Genomic DNA, 17875 nt, shown 5'->3' with positions numbered 1-17875 from the left:
AGCTGCGGTCGGCGGCGGCGGATTCAAATACATAAGAAAAATAAGAATTCCGATTTTCTTGCTGTAAAAAATACTGTATGTTAATGCAACAAAGTTACATCGGCTCCCAGAGTTAGTTTTTCGATACAGATTCTCCTTTTACTTTAAAAATTTGAAAAGTATCTCTTCCGGTTTTGCGTGTTTTTTTCGCTGTATGTTACTTCTCTATCAATTGTGAGGAAAGTAAAAGGTAAAAAAAATTGATGTTTGCGTATCTTACAGTTTCACGTCACAGCTTGATAATGAGGTGTCTATTTTTCCGATATTCGTCACAGTTATCCCGATACTTAATTTACAAGTAACCTACTGCATAAAATTTGAATTGTGTACAGTGAAAAATGTGGTCGCTGGCTACTTTACGTATGGTTTACGTTAGGTCATACATCGTTGGCGATGAAAAGAAGCTAACATATTGAAATTATTTTTAAAGTTGAGATCAGAATGATATCGAACTCTGTTACCTAGATTTGGGCTCATATATCTCCGGGAGCGTCGCGACTAGCCGCCAGTTCTATCGACGCGCAACGAGAATCGTGTGGTCATCACACGATAGAGAATGCATTTGTTTTGTTTCGCTGACACATTTGGACCTAATGAAACCATTTTATGTCATATTTCTCCGGTATGAGTTACTAATATTTCTCCATATGCTCTTGACAATTTCACTTAAAATGCCACGAAATGTAGGTTTCTTAAACCCAAGTGATCAAGCAGAACCCATTTTCGTGGTTTTGCTGAGGCATCTGAACCTGTTCCAAGCTTTCTTTCTCGTTTATTTCTCTGATACGAGTCCCGAATATTCCTCCATCTGTTTTTGCACATTTCACCTAAAATTCCAATGAAAGATAAGTTTATTAACAATAAGCGCACGCTTGCGTCATTGCATTGTTTCAAGTTCTTGACAACAAGATAGGGTTACACCTTAAACATCTCTAGAATTTTCATTCTGAACGTCTACAGTATACACTGGCAGAAATGTGGAAGAAATAATGTTCGTGCTTGTTCACAAAATTTCCCCAAATTATACTTGTCAGTTTCTCCCATGCAGAAACTTTTGGAACAAGCTAAGGCAACTTTCATAGCCGACTGAGTCTTTATTCCCATCCAAATGAACTTCCATATTCTTATATTCTGACAGCATACATCGTTATGGATGACATGAACATTTAATCTTGCCAAGCTGCACTCAAAAGATGACTCCAGGATTTACAAAAGACGAATTTCAATTGTGAACTGTGTCAGACCAGAAGGGCCTTGTAAAACAGTAGTGCACTTTTGGCAAAAGTTTTTTGAGCACCATCTTCTACCAATGAATTGAAGCGAATGTGACAAATTACTTATTGCAGCATACTGTTTGCGCAATCTGTTGAGAAACGCCTTCCTCAAAAACGAGCATCTATTGATTACAGAAAGCTGTACAACAATCTGGTAGTGATTTTTCACAACTAGAAGGTATCATCAAGACACCAATCTACCGTTTACTTTCAAAGTGAAGGTATTGTAAAATGTAACTTTCTCGTTGTACTTTAGATTGTTCATTTTATAATGTACTTGACGTTTTCAATTTTTATCGTCACAAAAAAGAGTAATGCGAAAATTGACCTTCAAGTTCATTTTCATCATTCTAATTCTACATCTGCATGGATTATACTGATTTTCATAACAGGCCTGAAAAATTTGCATTAATGGGAAAATATTATATATTTCACTCACCTGCCAGTTTCAACTGTGCACCAATTTCTTCGCAAATTCTGTCTCTGAACATAGTGTCTCTATATTTAGGGTTCTTCAAATCGTTAAGGCAAGGATGTCGCGAGACCAGCTCACAGAGCATCACATCCTGTGAGTGGCTCATTTCAGTTTTCCTTGACTGGCTCGACATCTTTCTGGCAGCCGTACGTCTTTGTGTCGTGCGACTCCCGTCGCAACACTGCTCACTGGTGCAGTGCTGCGGCAGCTGCCGCAGCAGTCGCGCGTCGCATCCCAAACTCGAACTGCGCATGCGCCAGCAAGCAACTTCTGACGTCACGTAGCGACCCGTCGCAGTCGCTAGTGTGCGTCGCGTCTTGGACAACGTACCTTTAATGAAAATCAAATGGTAAGTTTTGTAATATGCGCCAAAGGACGCGAATTTAGAATGCTTGTCGTAGGATTTAGTGATTTAATTCAGTATTCTCGAAGCCATCTTAGTTTGTGTGCTCGAGAAAATGTACTACCTGTACTAGTGACTTGTGCTCCATTTCTGTTCGAATTGTGGGCGCCAAATATTAGAAGGGCTTTCCAGTCTGCCGCAGCAGCACGCTTTACAATTATAATTTGCAAAATATAGGTATATTTATATTTATGAACTAAACTGGCAAAAATATAACTGTCAATAAATCAAGAACTACAGTTTACGGCAAGTTAAGAGAAAGAGAGAGAGAGAGAGAGAGAGAGAGAGAGAGAGAGAGAGAGAGGGAGGGTGATGCACGAGGTGCATTCAGGTTCTAAGGCCTTCGATTTTCTTTCTAATTAACTACTCACCCGAAATCGATGAAACTGGCGTTATTTCTCGACGTAATCGCCCTGCAAACGTACACATTTTTCACAACGCTGACGCCATGATTCCATGGCAGCGGCGAAGGCTTCTTTAGGAGTCTGTTTTGACCACTGGAAAACCGCTGAGGCAATAGCAGCACGGCTGGTGAATGTGCGGTCACGGAGAGTGTCTTTCATTGTTGGAAAAAGCCAAAGGTCACTAGGAGCCAGGTCAGGTGAGTAGGGAGCATGAGGAATCACTTCAAAGTTGTTATCACGAAGAAACTGTTGCGTAACGTTAGCTCGATGTGCGGGTGCGTTGTCTTGGTGAAACAGCACACGCGCAGCCCTTCCCGGACGTTTTTGTTGCAGTGCAGGAAGGAATTTGTTCTTCATAATATTTTCGTAGGATGCACCTGTTACCGTAGTGCCCTTTGGAACGCAATGGGTAAGGATTACGCCCTCGCTGTCCCACAACATGGACACCATCATTTTTTCAGCACTGGCGGTTACCCGAAATTTTTTTTGTGGAGGTGAATCCTGGTGCTTCCATTGAGCTGACTGGCGCTTTGTTTCTGGATTGAAAAATGGCATCCACGTCTCATCCATTGTCACAACCGACGAAAAGAAAGTCCCATTCATGCTGTCAAATGGCTCTGAGCACTATGGGACTCAACATCTTAGGTCATAAGCCCCCTAGAACTTAGAACTACTTAAACCTAACTAACCTAAGGACATCACACACACCCATGCCCGAGGCAGGATTCGAACCTGCGACCGTAGCAGTCCCGCAGTTCCGGACTGCAGCGCCAGAACCGCTAGACCACCGCGGCCGGCTTCATGCTGTCAATGCGTGTCAACATTGCTTGGCAACATGCCACACGGGCAGCCGGGTGGTCGTCCGTCAGCATTTGTGGCACCCACCTGGATGACACTTTTCGCATTTTCAGGTCGTCATGCAGGATTGTGTGCACAGAACCCACAGAAATGCCAACTCTGGAGGCGATCTGTTCAACAGTCATTCGGCGATCCCCCAAAACAATCCTCTCCACTTTCTCGATCGTGTCGTCAGACCGGCTTGTGCGAGCCCGAGGTTGTTTCGGTTTGTTGTCACACGATGTTCTGCCTTCATTAAACTGTCGCACCCACGAACGCACTTTCGACACATCCATAACTCCATCACCACATGTCTCCTTCAACTGTCGATGAATTTCAATTGGTTTCACACCACGCAAATTCAGAAAACGAATGATTGCACGCTGTTCAAGTAAGGAAAACGTCGCCATTTTAAGTATTTAAAACAGTTCTCATTCTCGCCGCTGGCGGTAAAATTCCATCTGCCGTACAGTGCTGCCATCTCTGGGACGTATTGACAATGAATGCGGCCTCATTTTAAAACAATGCGCATGTTTCTATGTCTTTCCAGACCGGAGAAAAAACATCGGAGGCCTTAGAACTTGAATGCACCTCGTATATGTGCGTATGGTAAACCCCTTCCCTCAAAAATATTTTTCTCTTTCATACTTCCTCTGTGTTACCACAGATAATGTGTCACTGATATGATCTGTACTAAGACTGCAGTACACCCGAGGTGCCTATTTGCTTCCACCGCTCTGAGTGGAATGCGCAAGTTCTAATAAATGTTCACCAACCTGTAGTCTTCTACAGTTGTTGTCCCCTGCGCAGAAAACAGCATGTAGGTCGTGAATCTGTTATCTTGAAGCTGTAAGAAACTCTTTGCGAGGAACTGTTGGTTTAGAAACAATTAAATTTCCACTCTATTTATACGGGATGCCACTCGCTTTTTATTAGCAGAACACGAGTAACTGCACAATTACATTCCACTTTAGAGTCACAAGTAATTTCTATTCTTCAATAAATCAATGAACTGCGTATTTCCGTAATTACTGTCACACTTTCCTGAACTATATGTTCCAAATAACCATACATTGCTAATAAAGTCTTAACTAACACCGATCACGGCAGACAACATGTCTGTCCTCGGACACTGCCGAACCAGCTCTGCTCTTACAGCCGAACCACTTCACCCGCCATTCAAGTTAGGCGCGATCCGAAGATCACCGAAGTGCTTCGTCTGCCTTTTCGTTTCGCAGTTGTTCAGAATTCTGCAGGTTAGTAACACTAGTGAAATAGTGGAATGAAGCACGCTGTCGAGAGATTCTTTAGTATGAAATTCAAGTAAATACGCTGTTTAATTTATCTGTTATTAATAATAGAAGATTACCATTTTGGCGCGCAACTTCCGAACGCAGCAACCAATTGCGGAGAAGGACCACAATTTAGGCGGTCTTTCTCACGATACCCGTACCAAACAAACCATCTGTCATTGTTACCTCACACCACATTACGTCGTCTTGCCACTGATGCTTTCCCAACTGCCCTAAAAAGAGCTTGTACCTGAATATGATGGCTGCAAAGCCAGAAATATTTCAAGTATTGAAAGTATTTTATTATAATTTCAGTTTATTTGCTTTTAAGTTGCTTATCAACTCTGTGTTAACAAAGGCTTATGAGCTTGTTGCTGTGTGTTAACAATTACATAAAGGAAGTTAATCAGAAAAGGTGTAAGTAGGCTGTTTATGTTTTCTTATTGGCGACGTCACGTAGCGCTCTGTACGAGGGTCACTGGCTGTGCTGTGTGCAGTCTGTGGCTGGTTTGCATTGTTGTCTGCCATTGTAGTGTTGGGCAGCGGCAGCTGGATGTGAACAGCGCGTGGCGTTGCGCAGTTGGAGGTGAGCCGCCAGCAGTGGTGGATGTGGGGAGAGAGATGGCAGAGTTTTGTAATTTCTCATGAACTGCTATATATATTATGACTATTAAGATAAATACATTGTTTGTTCTCTATTAATATCTTTCATTTGCTAACTATCCCTATCAGTAGTTAGTGCCTTCTGTAGTTTGAATCTTTTATTTAGCTGGCAATAGTGGCGCTCGCTGTATTGTAGTAGTTCGAGTAATGAAGATTTTTGTGAGGTAAGTTATTTGTGAAAGGTATAGTTTAATGTTAGTCAGGGCCATTCTTTTGTAGGGATTTTTGAAAGTCAGATTGCGTTGCGCTAAATAATATTGTGTGTCAGGTTAAGCACAGTCGTGTATAAATTGTTGTAAGGGGACGTTTCATAAAGGTTGTGAATGCTTCACATTTCAAGTAATTTAAAACTTTTTTTCTAAGATAAAACACAGTTTGCAGTTTTTTGATATTTTATTAATTATCGTAACAGGCTTTTTCTCATCTTTCAAGGAGAGGACCCCTGGGTATTGTTTCTCTTCTAGGCAACCGCCCCACCCACAAAACTTCATAAATCCGCCCCTGCTTGTGATACGGTTCGTGATGTGGCAAAGCGATCCGTCACTGCCGCGCGCAGAATAGGGCTATCATCACATGTAGTGATTCAAGGAGGTGGGTGCGCAATCGGCCCCGTCGGTCCGCCACTCCCTCCTGCATCCAGCGATTATAGATCCGCATCACAGTTGTTCGGTTCCGTCCGAAGGATAACCTGCAGTCCCTGTAGGCAACTGTTCTTGCTCGGTCAAACTCCGAAAAGTGTTCGAAAGACGTTCGCTGTCTTCTATGAGGCATGCTGAAGCTACACTGCTGGCCATTAAAATTGCTACACCACGAACATGATGTACTACAGACGCGAAATTTAACCGACAGGAAGAAGATGCTGTGATATGCAAATGATTAGCTTCTCAGAGCATTAACACAAGGCTGGCGCCGGTGGCGACACCTACAACGTGCTGACACGAGCAAAGTTTCCAACCGATTTCTCATGTACAAACAGCAGTCGACCGGCGTTGCCTGGTGAAACCTTGTTGTGATGTCTCGTGTAAGGAGGAGAAATGCGTACCATCACGTTTCCGACTTTGATAAAGGTCGGATTGTAGCCTATCGCGATTGCGATTTATCGTATCGCGACATTGCTGCTCGCGTTGGTCTGTTAGCAGAATATGGAATCGGTGCGTTCAGGAGGGTAATAAGGAACGCCGTGCTGGATCCCAACGGCCTCGTATCACTAGCACTCGAGATGGCAGGCATCTTATCCGCACGGCTGTAACGGATCGTGTAGCCACGTCTCGATCCCTGAGGCAACAGATGGGGACGTTTCCAAAACAACAACCATCTGCACGAACAGTTCGACGACGTTTGCAGCAGCACGGACTATCAGCTCGGAGACAGTGGGTGCGGTTACCCTTGACGCTGCATCACAGACAGGAGCGCCTGCGATGGTGTACTCAACGACGAACCTGGGTACACGAATGGAAAAACGTCATTTTTTCTGATGAATCCAGGTTCTGTTTCCAGCATCATTATGGTCGCATCCGTGTCTGGCGACATCGCGGTGAACGCATATTGGAAGCGTGTATTCGTCATCGCCATACTGGGGTATCACCCGGCGTGGTGGTATGGGGTGCCATGTCGGTCACCTCTTGTTCGTATTGACGGCACTTTGAACAGTGGACGTTACATTTCAGATGTGTTACGACCCGTGGTTCTACACTTCATTAGATCCCTGCGAAACCCTACATTTCAGCAGGATAATGCACGACCGCATGTTGCAGTTCCTGTACGGGCCTTTCTGGATACAGAAAATGTTCGACTGCTGCCTTGGCCGGCACATTCTCCAGATCCCTCACCAACTGAAAACGTCTGGTCAATGGTGGACGAGCAACTGGCTCGTCACAATACGCCAGTCACTATTCTCGATGAACTGTGGTATCGTGTTGAAACTGCACGGGCAACTGTATCTGTACACACCATCCAAGCAAGCTCTGTTTGACTGAATGCCCAGGCGTGTCAAGGCCGTTATTACGGCCAGAGATGGTTGTTCTGGGTACTGATTTCTCAGGATCTATGCACCCAAATTGAGTGAAAATGTAATCACATGTCAGTTCTAGTATAATATATTTGTCCAACGAATACCAGTTTATCATCTGCATTTCTTCTTGGGGTAGCAATTTTAATGGCGACTAGTGTACTTACGCAAGACAGCAGCACCAACCAACAATGCCAGTACGTCCACGCGGCCGTCTGTCCCTCCCCCTCCCCCCTTTATACAGGACTTGCAGGTGGCGCTGAAATGCTAAATATGTTCATCTCTCATCGCCGCAAACGCATGTTGCACATTTCATTTGATTTGGATGCTTCCTTCAGTGTGTCGCATTTTGGGTGGCCAGCAGTGCACGGGTATATACAGCAATAACATCCAGAGCCCAATACCCATTCCTAGGGCACATCCGAATTTACTGTTCCATCGGTCAACGACTCTCCATCGAAAGTCACGTCACAAATTTCCTTTGACACCCCGTACAACAAAACTCTCGCGAACGAACGTTGGCACCATACTGCGGCAAATGTTTGCTCCATGGCTTTCAAAATGTCCCTCTCTATCATTGTTTTACGAATGTTTCTATAACTTATCACCAGTGTCTCGAAATTCTCGCCAAAGGGTTGGCATTAACGTCAAAAACGTGATCCCTCATCAACTAGTGAAATAACGTGTTTTCGCGTTGCACGGTTGGCTCACGTGTGGAGGACTCGGCTGCCGCAGAGGCACGAAACGAGACTGCAGTTGTGTGATGCGGCGCTGCCCCACGGGAGGGTTACTGCCGTAAAAAAGGGCAGAGAGCCGCTCTAAGCCAGCTGCGACGTGTGCAGGCAGCCATAAAAGCCCCATTACACGTCCCCTGCGGAAACCGCGGCCACCAGGACACCGCGAATCCACACACCGCCGCCATCGCTATAGCGCCATCAGCTGCCGCGAACGACCTGTTGACTTATTCGTTGTAACGACTACGTAACGGCTGTTCGGAGCAATGCGTAAACCCCGAAACCGAAGTGGAGAGTGGCACACCGTCTAAGCCATACGCCCTGATAAAAAAAAAGGGTGTTCCTGAACATAGGTCGTCTGGTTCACATGTGGACTGCTGACGTCACATTTACAGTTCTGGAGCAGGCAAACAACACATTGTTGAACTCTGAAAAAATCCGGGTTCCTCACGCCTGTTCTGTTTTTGTAGACTACCTGTATTCATGCCATCTCTTCTTGAGTCTTCTAAGAATTCGTCTTCCGTGTAACATAATTATACTCTATGACGCAGTGGTAATCGACACTCTGCAATCTACACGATCCTTTCTTAAATCTCTATACACAACTCTTATATCATCTACTGCTTCAGTTTGTACTGTTTCATAATATCTTTATTTTCTGTTTTATTTTTTTATTTTTTTTTTACATTCTTTCGCAGCTCTTAAAGAATTTAACTTGAAACGTTCGAACAGATAGCCTCTGTCACTCGGTAAGAAACCATGTCTCACTGCCATAGAGAAGAACAGTTCTATACATTCTGATTTTAATTTCTTGCCTCACATTATTTTTTAAAGTTATGATTACAATGCCACATATAATTGGAATTTTACACCATTTTTATCTACGTCTTCGTCTTCTAGGAAAATTTGTAAAGTGGTCATCTCACTTGGTTTCTGTATGTCATCGACGTTCACATCAGAGAGAGAGAGAGAGCAAATTACGTTACTGTTAAACAATCTGATCTTTCCGTGCCACAGTCTTTGCCTGTGAGCAGTTTGATACCTTCTTAGTTGAAGTGTGGTGGATGATGGACGTATTTAGTAATGCTGTGTGGACTTGCGATTGTATCTGTTTGACGAAGAAAGGACAGCAAGGATAAGTATGATAGATGCATTGAACGGTGAAAGGAATACAAAATTTTAATGATGTCATTATTTTTGAAGAGAAGAAGTTTGAGGTAAAACTGAAGCACTGCGCAGCTAGGAATGATTATTGTCATCTAGTTAACCTGCTCACAGGTGAGAGAAAGACCACCCCACTTCCCTGACTCATGGATTTGTATATTAATTGATAAAGCAGTTTGATTTTTATAGAAAATCTCTGTTAACTTTGTACTGTTTCTCAGTCATTGTTCCTCTGCCTTTTTGAATACATACTTCATTCTAAAATCGTTGTCTTCGAATATAATTTCACAGGAATAATTACTCCCCCACCCCACTGTTTATCATTACTTATTACCGCATGCAATACTTTGAATATGTATTTGGAAATAGAAATCTAGCTTAGCGCTGCCTGCTTGCTGTTTATTGTTGTGCATTCAAGAAATATGCAACATTGTTGTCAATACGTGACGTAAGTGGAAATTTTGGTTAGGGCCAGATAATTGTTTTACTTCAGTTGCGTTCAGATCAGTTACAGTTAAGTCCAAATTAAGTTCTGTTACTCAAAGGTCCCCCCCCCCCCCCCCCCATTAACCATGTACCATGTAGGGAGGCTTGCGTGCCTCAGCGATACAGACAGCCGTAGGTGCAACCACAACGGAGGGGTATCTGTTTTTGAGAGGCCAGACAAACGTGTGGTTCCTGAAGAGGGACAGCAGCCTTTTCAGTAGTTGCAGGGGCAACAGTCTGGATGATTGACTGATCTGGCCTTGTAACACTAACCAAAATGGCCTTGCTGTGCTGGTACTGCGAACGGCTGAAAGCAAGGGGAAACTACAGCCGTCATTTTTCCCAATGGCATGCAGCGTTACTGTATGGTTAAATGATGATGGCGTCCTCTTGGGTAAAATATTCCGGAGGTAAAATAGTCCCCCATTCGGATCTCCAGGCAGGGACTACTCAAGAGGATGTCGTTATCAGTTTCCTTACTGGCGTTCTACGGATCGGAGCGTGGAATGTCAGATCCCTTAATCGGGCAGGTAGGTTAGAAAATTTAAAAACAGAAATGGATAGGTTACAGTTAGATATAGTGGGAATTAGTGAAGTTCGGTGGCAGGAGGAACAAGACTTTTGGTCAGGTGAATACAGGGTTATAAATACAAAATCAAATAGGGGTAACGCAGGAGTAGGTTTAATAATGAATAAAAAAATAGGAGTGCGGGTAAGCTACTACAAACAGCATAGTGAACGCATTATTGTCTCCAAGATAGATACGAAGCCCACGCCTACTACAGTACTACAAGTTTATATGCCAACTAGCTCTGCAGATGATGAAGAAATTGATGAAATGTATGATGAGATAAAAGAAATTATTCAGGTAGTGAAGGAAGACGAAAATTTAATAGTCATGGGTGACTGGAATTCGACAGTAGGAAGAGGAAGAGAAGGAAACGTAGTAGGTGAATATGGAGTGGGAGTAAGGAATGATAGAGGAAGCCACCTGGTAGAAATTTGCACAGAACATAACTTAATCATAGCTAACACTTGGTTCAAGAATCATAAAAGAAGGTTGTATACATGGAAGAAGCGTGGAGATACCGGAAGGTCTCAGATAGATTATATAATGGTAAAACAGAGATTCAGGAACCACGTTTTAAATTGTAAGACATTTCCAGGGGCAGACGTGGACTCTGACCACAATTTATTGGTTATGAACTGTAGATTAAAACTGAAGAAACTGCAAAACGTTGGAGTTTGAGAAGATGGGACCTGGATAAACAGAAAGAACCAGAAGTTGTAGAGAGCTTCAGGAGGAGCATTAGGGAACGATTGACAAGAATGGGGGAAAGACATGCAGTAGAAGAAGAATGGGTAGCTTTGAGAGACGAAATAGTGAAGGTAGCAGAGGATCAAGTAGGTAAAAAGACGAAGGCTAATAGAAATCCTTGGGCAAGAGAAGAGATATTGAATTTATTTGATGAAAGGAGAAAATTAAAAAAATGCAGTAAGTGAAGCAGGTAAAAAGGAATACAAACGTCTCAAAAATGAGATCGACAGGAAGTGCAAAACGGTTAAGCAGGGATGGCTAAAGAACAAATGTAAGGATGTAGAGGCGCATATCACTATGCGTAAGATAGATACTGCCTACAGGAAAATTAAAGAGACCTTTGGAGAAAAGAGAACCACTTGCATGAATATCAAGAGCTCAGATGGAAATCCAATTCTAAGCAAAGAAGGGAAAGCAGAAAGGTGGAAGGAGTATATAGAAGGTCTATACAGGAACTCGGACCGAGAAGGTTGGCCCCAGACAGATTTGTAGATACAATAGCTGAGTTCGAAGAGATGTTGGAATTGGGAGTGATACGAAGATCTGATAGTGCATGGGCCTCGCCTTTACATTTAGTGCGGAAGAAAGATGGAAGTTGGAGACCTTGTGGTGATTATAGGTTGTTGAATGCCCGTACGATACCTGATCGGTATCCAGTTCCCAACATTCGCGACTTTACAAATAAATTGGCTGGAGCTGAATGTTTCAGTATAGCCGACTGTGAAAAAGCATACCACCAAATACCGGTGGCTGACAGTGACATACCGAAGACAGCAGTCACTCACTACACCTTTCGGTCTTTTCGAGTTTTTACGCATGCCATTTGGTTTAAAAAACGCTGTACAGACACGGCAACGTTTCATCGATGAGGTGCTGCGAGGGCTAGATTCCACTTTCGCCTATTTAGACGATATACTGGTGTTCTCAGCGACAGCAGCCCTCCACGAAGATCACCTCCGGACAGTTTTCGAGAGGCTACGTACTTATGGTGTAGTGGTGAATGACACCAAATGCAGTTTGCGTAAAGATCGGGTGACTTACCTGGGTCACACAGTCTCAGCAGCTGGCATACGTCCTTCGGAGGAGGTTCTACAGCAGATGCCTCGCCCGTTGGGTTTGCAACAGTTGCGGAGGTTCCTAGGTGTTTCAAATGTTTACTGTAGACATCTGCCAGGAGCTGCGGCTTTACAAGCACCACTCACGGAGGCTTTCGCGGGCACGAACACCGGGAAAAATCAGAAGCTACAATGGACAGCAAGCATGCAGAGCGTGTTCGAGCGGATCAACGAAAGCCTAAAGCAAGAGGTTTTACTAGCTCACCCACAGAAAGTCGTTGACGAAAGTCAGGTGGCGATTGGGGCAGCGTTGCATCAGTCGGCTGCTGGTCACTGGCAGCCTTTAGGATTCTTCTCCAAGAAACTCACAGACCCACAGCGATAGAGAGCTGCTGGCTGCTTACGAAGTCATAAGATATTTCGAGCCTTACGTGGAAGCCAGACCATTTACGTTGTTTACAGATCACAAACCGCTCAGTTTCGCATTCTGCAAGCGTAAGGATACTTTGTCACCTAAACAATTCAGGCAACTAGAATATATAAGCCAGTTCACTACTGATTTACGACATATTAACGGGGCAGAGAATATGGTGGCAGATTACTTCTCACGAGTTGCGGCAATAAAATATTCAGTGAACTATGCTACAATGTCGAGAGAGCAGAAAGATGATGCACAACTGCAAGATTTTCGGCAGAGCACGCCCACCGGGTTGTAGTTAAGAAAACTGTGTCCGGAAGGTGAGACAATACAGTTATGGTTCGATACCTCACAGGGACGGCCTAGACCTTTTGTGCCGGAGAGTCTGCGCCGGGAAGAATTCGAAGGGTTACGTGATTTGGCTCATCCGGGACTCCGAGCGAGTGTAAAATTAATGACGGAGCGTTTCGTGTGGCCAGGAATTAAGAGAGACTGTCGGAAATGGACGCACAAAAATGGTTCAAATGGCTCTGAGCACTATGGGACTTAACATCTGAGGTCATCAGTCCCCTAGAACTTAGAACTACTTAAACATAACTAACCTAAGGACATCACACACATCCATACCCGAGGCAGGATTCGAACCTGCGACCGTAGCGGTCACGCGGTTCCAGACTGAAGTGCCTAGAACAGCACGGCCACATCGGCCGGCCTGGACGCAGATGTGTCTGGATTGTCAGCGATGTAAAGTGGGACACCATGTGAAGAAGCCAGTGGGTAAAGTCGACGGGCCAACTGGTCGTTTCGAACATGTGCATCTGGATATTGTTGGACCGTTGCCAATGTCCGAAGGCTATCGGTATCTATTGACAGCAACTGACAGATTTACGAGATGGGCAAAAGTAATCCCCATTTCAGACATATCAGCAGAGACAGTCAGTCGGGCGTTCTTGACAACGTGGATAGCACGGTTCGGATGTCCGGTACATGTCACGCCGGACCAAGGACGTTAGTTCGAATCCTCCTTGTTCCTGGAGCTGACAAACATGTACGGGTTCCGCCGTCACCGTACCACAAGTTATCATCCGGAAAGCAAAGGCATGGTAGAGCGGTGGCACCGAACACTGAAGGCCGCGTTAATGTGCCATGGCGAGAATTTGTCAGCAGCATTGCCACTAGTGTTACTATGTTTAGCCACTGTTTTCAAACCCGACCTCGGAGCATCTACAGCGGAATTAGTATACGGGGAAACCTTACGCCTACCCGGAGAGTTTTTTCACAAGAGTACAGGCGAGACGGACCTACCGTACTTGTTAACGAGGGTAAAATCTCAACTGGCCGAACTTAGGCCACAACCAGTGACACGTGGCCAAAGGGGAAATGTACTTCCCTCAGTGACAGCACATCGTTTTGCCTCAAGGCTGCAAATAAACATCCCATAATGACGTATGGCAGTTGTGTCAAAGAAGTGAATTTAGGACCTAGTATTGGACTTTTGTCATTGCAGATGTGGCAGAGTGCATATTAGGAGTTGGTTTTCTATATGCATTCGGTATTGCGGTGGACATTCGGTTATCGCAGCTTAAGAAGGGGCAAAGAGGTGGTGGATGGTCATGTAGGAATAATCACAGAGAAGGTACACGGTTCGGTTGGAGTGACAGAAGTATGCCGACTTAGAGAACCGTCAGCGCAGCCGATAGCCAGGGTGGCCCAGCATACAGTTCACCACATAAACACCGTGCCCGGGCCTCCGGTCTCCCTCTTACCGAGGTGTGCACACGTCAGCGTGGTCCCACATTAGCAACTTTGGCCTTACCTACGAACAGTTTACACGGTGCATAAAAAAACAGCACCGGTGCTACAGGAGTATACTAGAAAATCACGCAAAGTTGTCCTTTTGCTTCGACATTTTGATGAGACAACTAATAAAAAAGTAAGGAAACTCACTGAGTACAATGCTATAAACTGCACCATAAATATTAAGAATTCAACACTATGCACTGTATCGACTTCGCTCCACCGTAACTTGTAACTGCAATGCTAAAAGCAAAGAAATACGACTGGAAAGAATTGTTCTGCTGCGTTGAGACAGAGGAAATACTATATCGAAATCTTACTATTAAGAGTTGGCTGGGGCCATATTGTTGCCATATTGTTGTTTAGGATTTTTCACGCTAAATATAATTTCAAATTGTATTATGGAAAGACTGAATTAAACGGAAAAATATTGTTGCAAACATCAATCCACAAATCCGTTAAAAAATCTGTTGACCGCTAAATGCAAAATTTCACCCACTGACAGTATGTAAAATCCGTCAAATTTATCGGAAATTCCGCTAACTTGTCAACCCTACGGTCCGTTGTTGCCAGTGCGAATTCTGGCACCAGTGGGAATTCCACATGGTTCTCATTCTAATCTACAGATGGCAGCACTAGCAAGGCTTGGGAATGTCGACTCTCTTGGACCCTGTTGAACATTAAAGTATGTGCGAAGGTATCCTCTCATTGCCCATATTTTGCTATATTTTGTGTAACCTTTTATCACTGTAAAGCCATTACAATTTGTATAAAGAAAATATTAAGAGAGACTGTCGGAAGTGGACGCACAAAAATGGTTCAAATGGCTCTGAGCACTATGGGACTTAACATCTGAGGTCATCAGTCCCCTAGAACTTAGAACTACTTAAACCTAACTAACCTAAGGACATCACACACATCCATACCCGAGGCAGGATTCGAACCTGCGAAGTTGGTTCACAGACCTGAACACAGTGTATAGTTAATGTATGGCATTAGCTGAAGCGCCTTGGCGCCACTATACATTTTGTACTGTTTTCTTGGGCTGCACTCTGCAGAATTGTGTCTGTAGTCTACAAATGGCTGTTTCATGTAATACTTGAAACGCCATGTCTATGCGCAGCAATCGCTCCTGGTTAGATGTATTATACACTGAAGAGCCAAAGAAACTGGTACACACGCCTAATATCATGTAGGGCCCCCGTGAGCAAACAAACTGCCGCAACACGATGTGGCTTGGGCTCGACTAATGTCTGAAGTAGCAGGAGGGAACTGACACCATTAATCCTGCAGGGCTGTCCATGAATGTGTAAGAGTACGAAGGGGGTGGAGATCTCTTCTGAACAGCACATTGCAAAGCGTCCAAGTTAAGCATGTCTGGGGAATTTAAAGGCCAGCGGAAGTGTTTAAACTGAGAAGAGTGTTCCTGTAGCCACTCTGTAGCAATTCTGGACGTATGAGGTGTCGCATTGTGTAAGTAGGCTGTTTATGTTTTCTTATTGGCAACGTTACGTAGCGCTCTATATGAAAATCACTGGCTGTGCTGTGTGCAGTCTGTGGCTAGTTTGCATTGTTGTCTGCCATTGTAGTGTTGGGCAGCGGCAGTTGGATGTGAACAGCGCGTAGCGTTGCGCAGTTGGAGGTGAGCTGCCAGCAGTGGTGGATGTAGGGAGAGAAATGGCGGAGGTTTGATATTTGTAAAAATGCATGTCATGAACTGCTGTATACATTATGACTGTTAAGGTAAATACATTGTTTGTTCTCTATTAAAATCTTTCATTTGCTAACTATCCCTATCAGTAGTTAGTGCCTTCAGTAGTTTGAATCTTTTATTTAGCTGGCAGTAGTGGCCCTCGCTGTATTGCAGTAGTTCCAGTAACGAAGATTTTTGTGAGGTAAGTGATTTGTGAAAGGTATAGGTTAATGTTAGTCAGGGCCATTCTTTTGTAGGGATTTTTGGAAGTCAGATTGCGTTGCGCTAAATAATATTGTATGTCAGTTTAAGCACAGTCATGTATAAATTTTTCTAAGGGGACGTTTCATATGGCGACCCTGCCAGGATACCTCACTGGAATCTTCTGATTTTTTCTTGTAGTTTGTGTATTTAGTGTAGCTTTTGTTTATTGCTAGCGCGTAATTATAGAGAGAATTTCCTTGGTAGTTGTGGTTTTTCATTGTTGCACAGTAAAACAGCTGTGGCATGCATGTCGATTTGCACCAAGTATTTCGCAGCTGCGCTTGCAATTAACTAGATATTATTTTCAGTGCTATGTTAATGTGTTCCCCTATTTTTGCTCTTCAAATTGTGTTTTTCTGTGTTGTTGTGTGAAATATTGTGACAATAATGGCGTGTGAAAAACATAATACTAGGCTCCAAAGTAAACTGAGAAATGACAGTGAAGACGAAAGTAGTGTGTTAGCGCCACCATGTAATGAATTAACTAATGTTCAACATAGTAATTTGGTAACTGTGCATAGGGAAATGGAGCGGGCGGCAAACAATGACGTACGCAGTGAAACAATTAGTGAACAGGGAAGCATTATCGATCGATCGCTCGGCAACAGCTCGCCTCAGGAATCCGAAATGATAGGACACAATTTTGCAAATACTGTAGATTCAGGTTTTGCGTCCTCACCGTTTTCTCAAATGAGTCAAGACACATTTTCTGCTTGTCAAAATGTGAATGTTGCCGGTGAAAATGCACTGCCAAAAAGCATAGAGAAACAGATTCCAGACACTAATACATTACTATTGCAATTAATGCGGAACAAAATCAGAGACAAACACAGCAAAAGTTAGACACAATGGAACAAAATCTTCAAAAGTTAGACACAATGGAACAAAATCTTCAAAAGTTAGACACAATGGAACAAAATCTTCAAAAGTTAGACACCACACTTGAACAAACACGTGAAGATTTAACCACTGAGTTACATAACATCGAATCGAAATGTCAAAAGGTCTGTAATGACGTAAAAACACAAATTTGTGAGCATTTCCAACCTATTTTTTCGCGTCATGAAAATGCATTACAGAATCACGAAGCAGCCATAAAAGAACTGCAAACTATTGTTCATGAAAATCATGAGACCTTGCAAGCTAAAATTGACTCAGTTGCATCTACCGATTCGGTTACGCAACTTGCAAAAACTCAGGAAAACTTAAAGGACACAGTAGATACCCTGAAAATTGGTTCAGAAAGACACATGGAGGAAATAAGTACATTATCGGAGAAAGTAGCCGAACTTTCGGATCAGGTCACTAACTTATCTACAAAGGTAGATGATGATCTGAATGACACAGAAGAGTATGAACAAATAAGAAAATTCAAACAAAATCAAAATCAAATCAATACACAGTACAAAAGAGAAATCCGGGAAGTACAAGATCAGTTGATGCAGGTAATACAAGAATTACATATTTCAGAAGACACTCGCACTCCAACATGGGAAGAGGAACTTAGAAATACGGAAAAGCCACAAAATAATAACACAGGGCATTTCGGTA

The sequence above is a fragment of the Schistocerca cancellata genome, chromosome 1, assembly GCF_023864275.1.
Source record: "Schistocerca cancellata isolate TAMUIC-IGC-003103 chromosome 1, iqSchCanc2.1, whole genome shotgun sequence".
NCBI classification, from domain to species: Eukaryota; Metazoa; Arthropoda; class Insecta; order Orthoptera; family Acrididae; genus Schistocerca; species Schistocerca cancellata.
The sequence above is the reverse complement of the archived record's forward strand: the minus strand, read 5'-3'. Positions refer to the sequence as shown.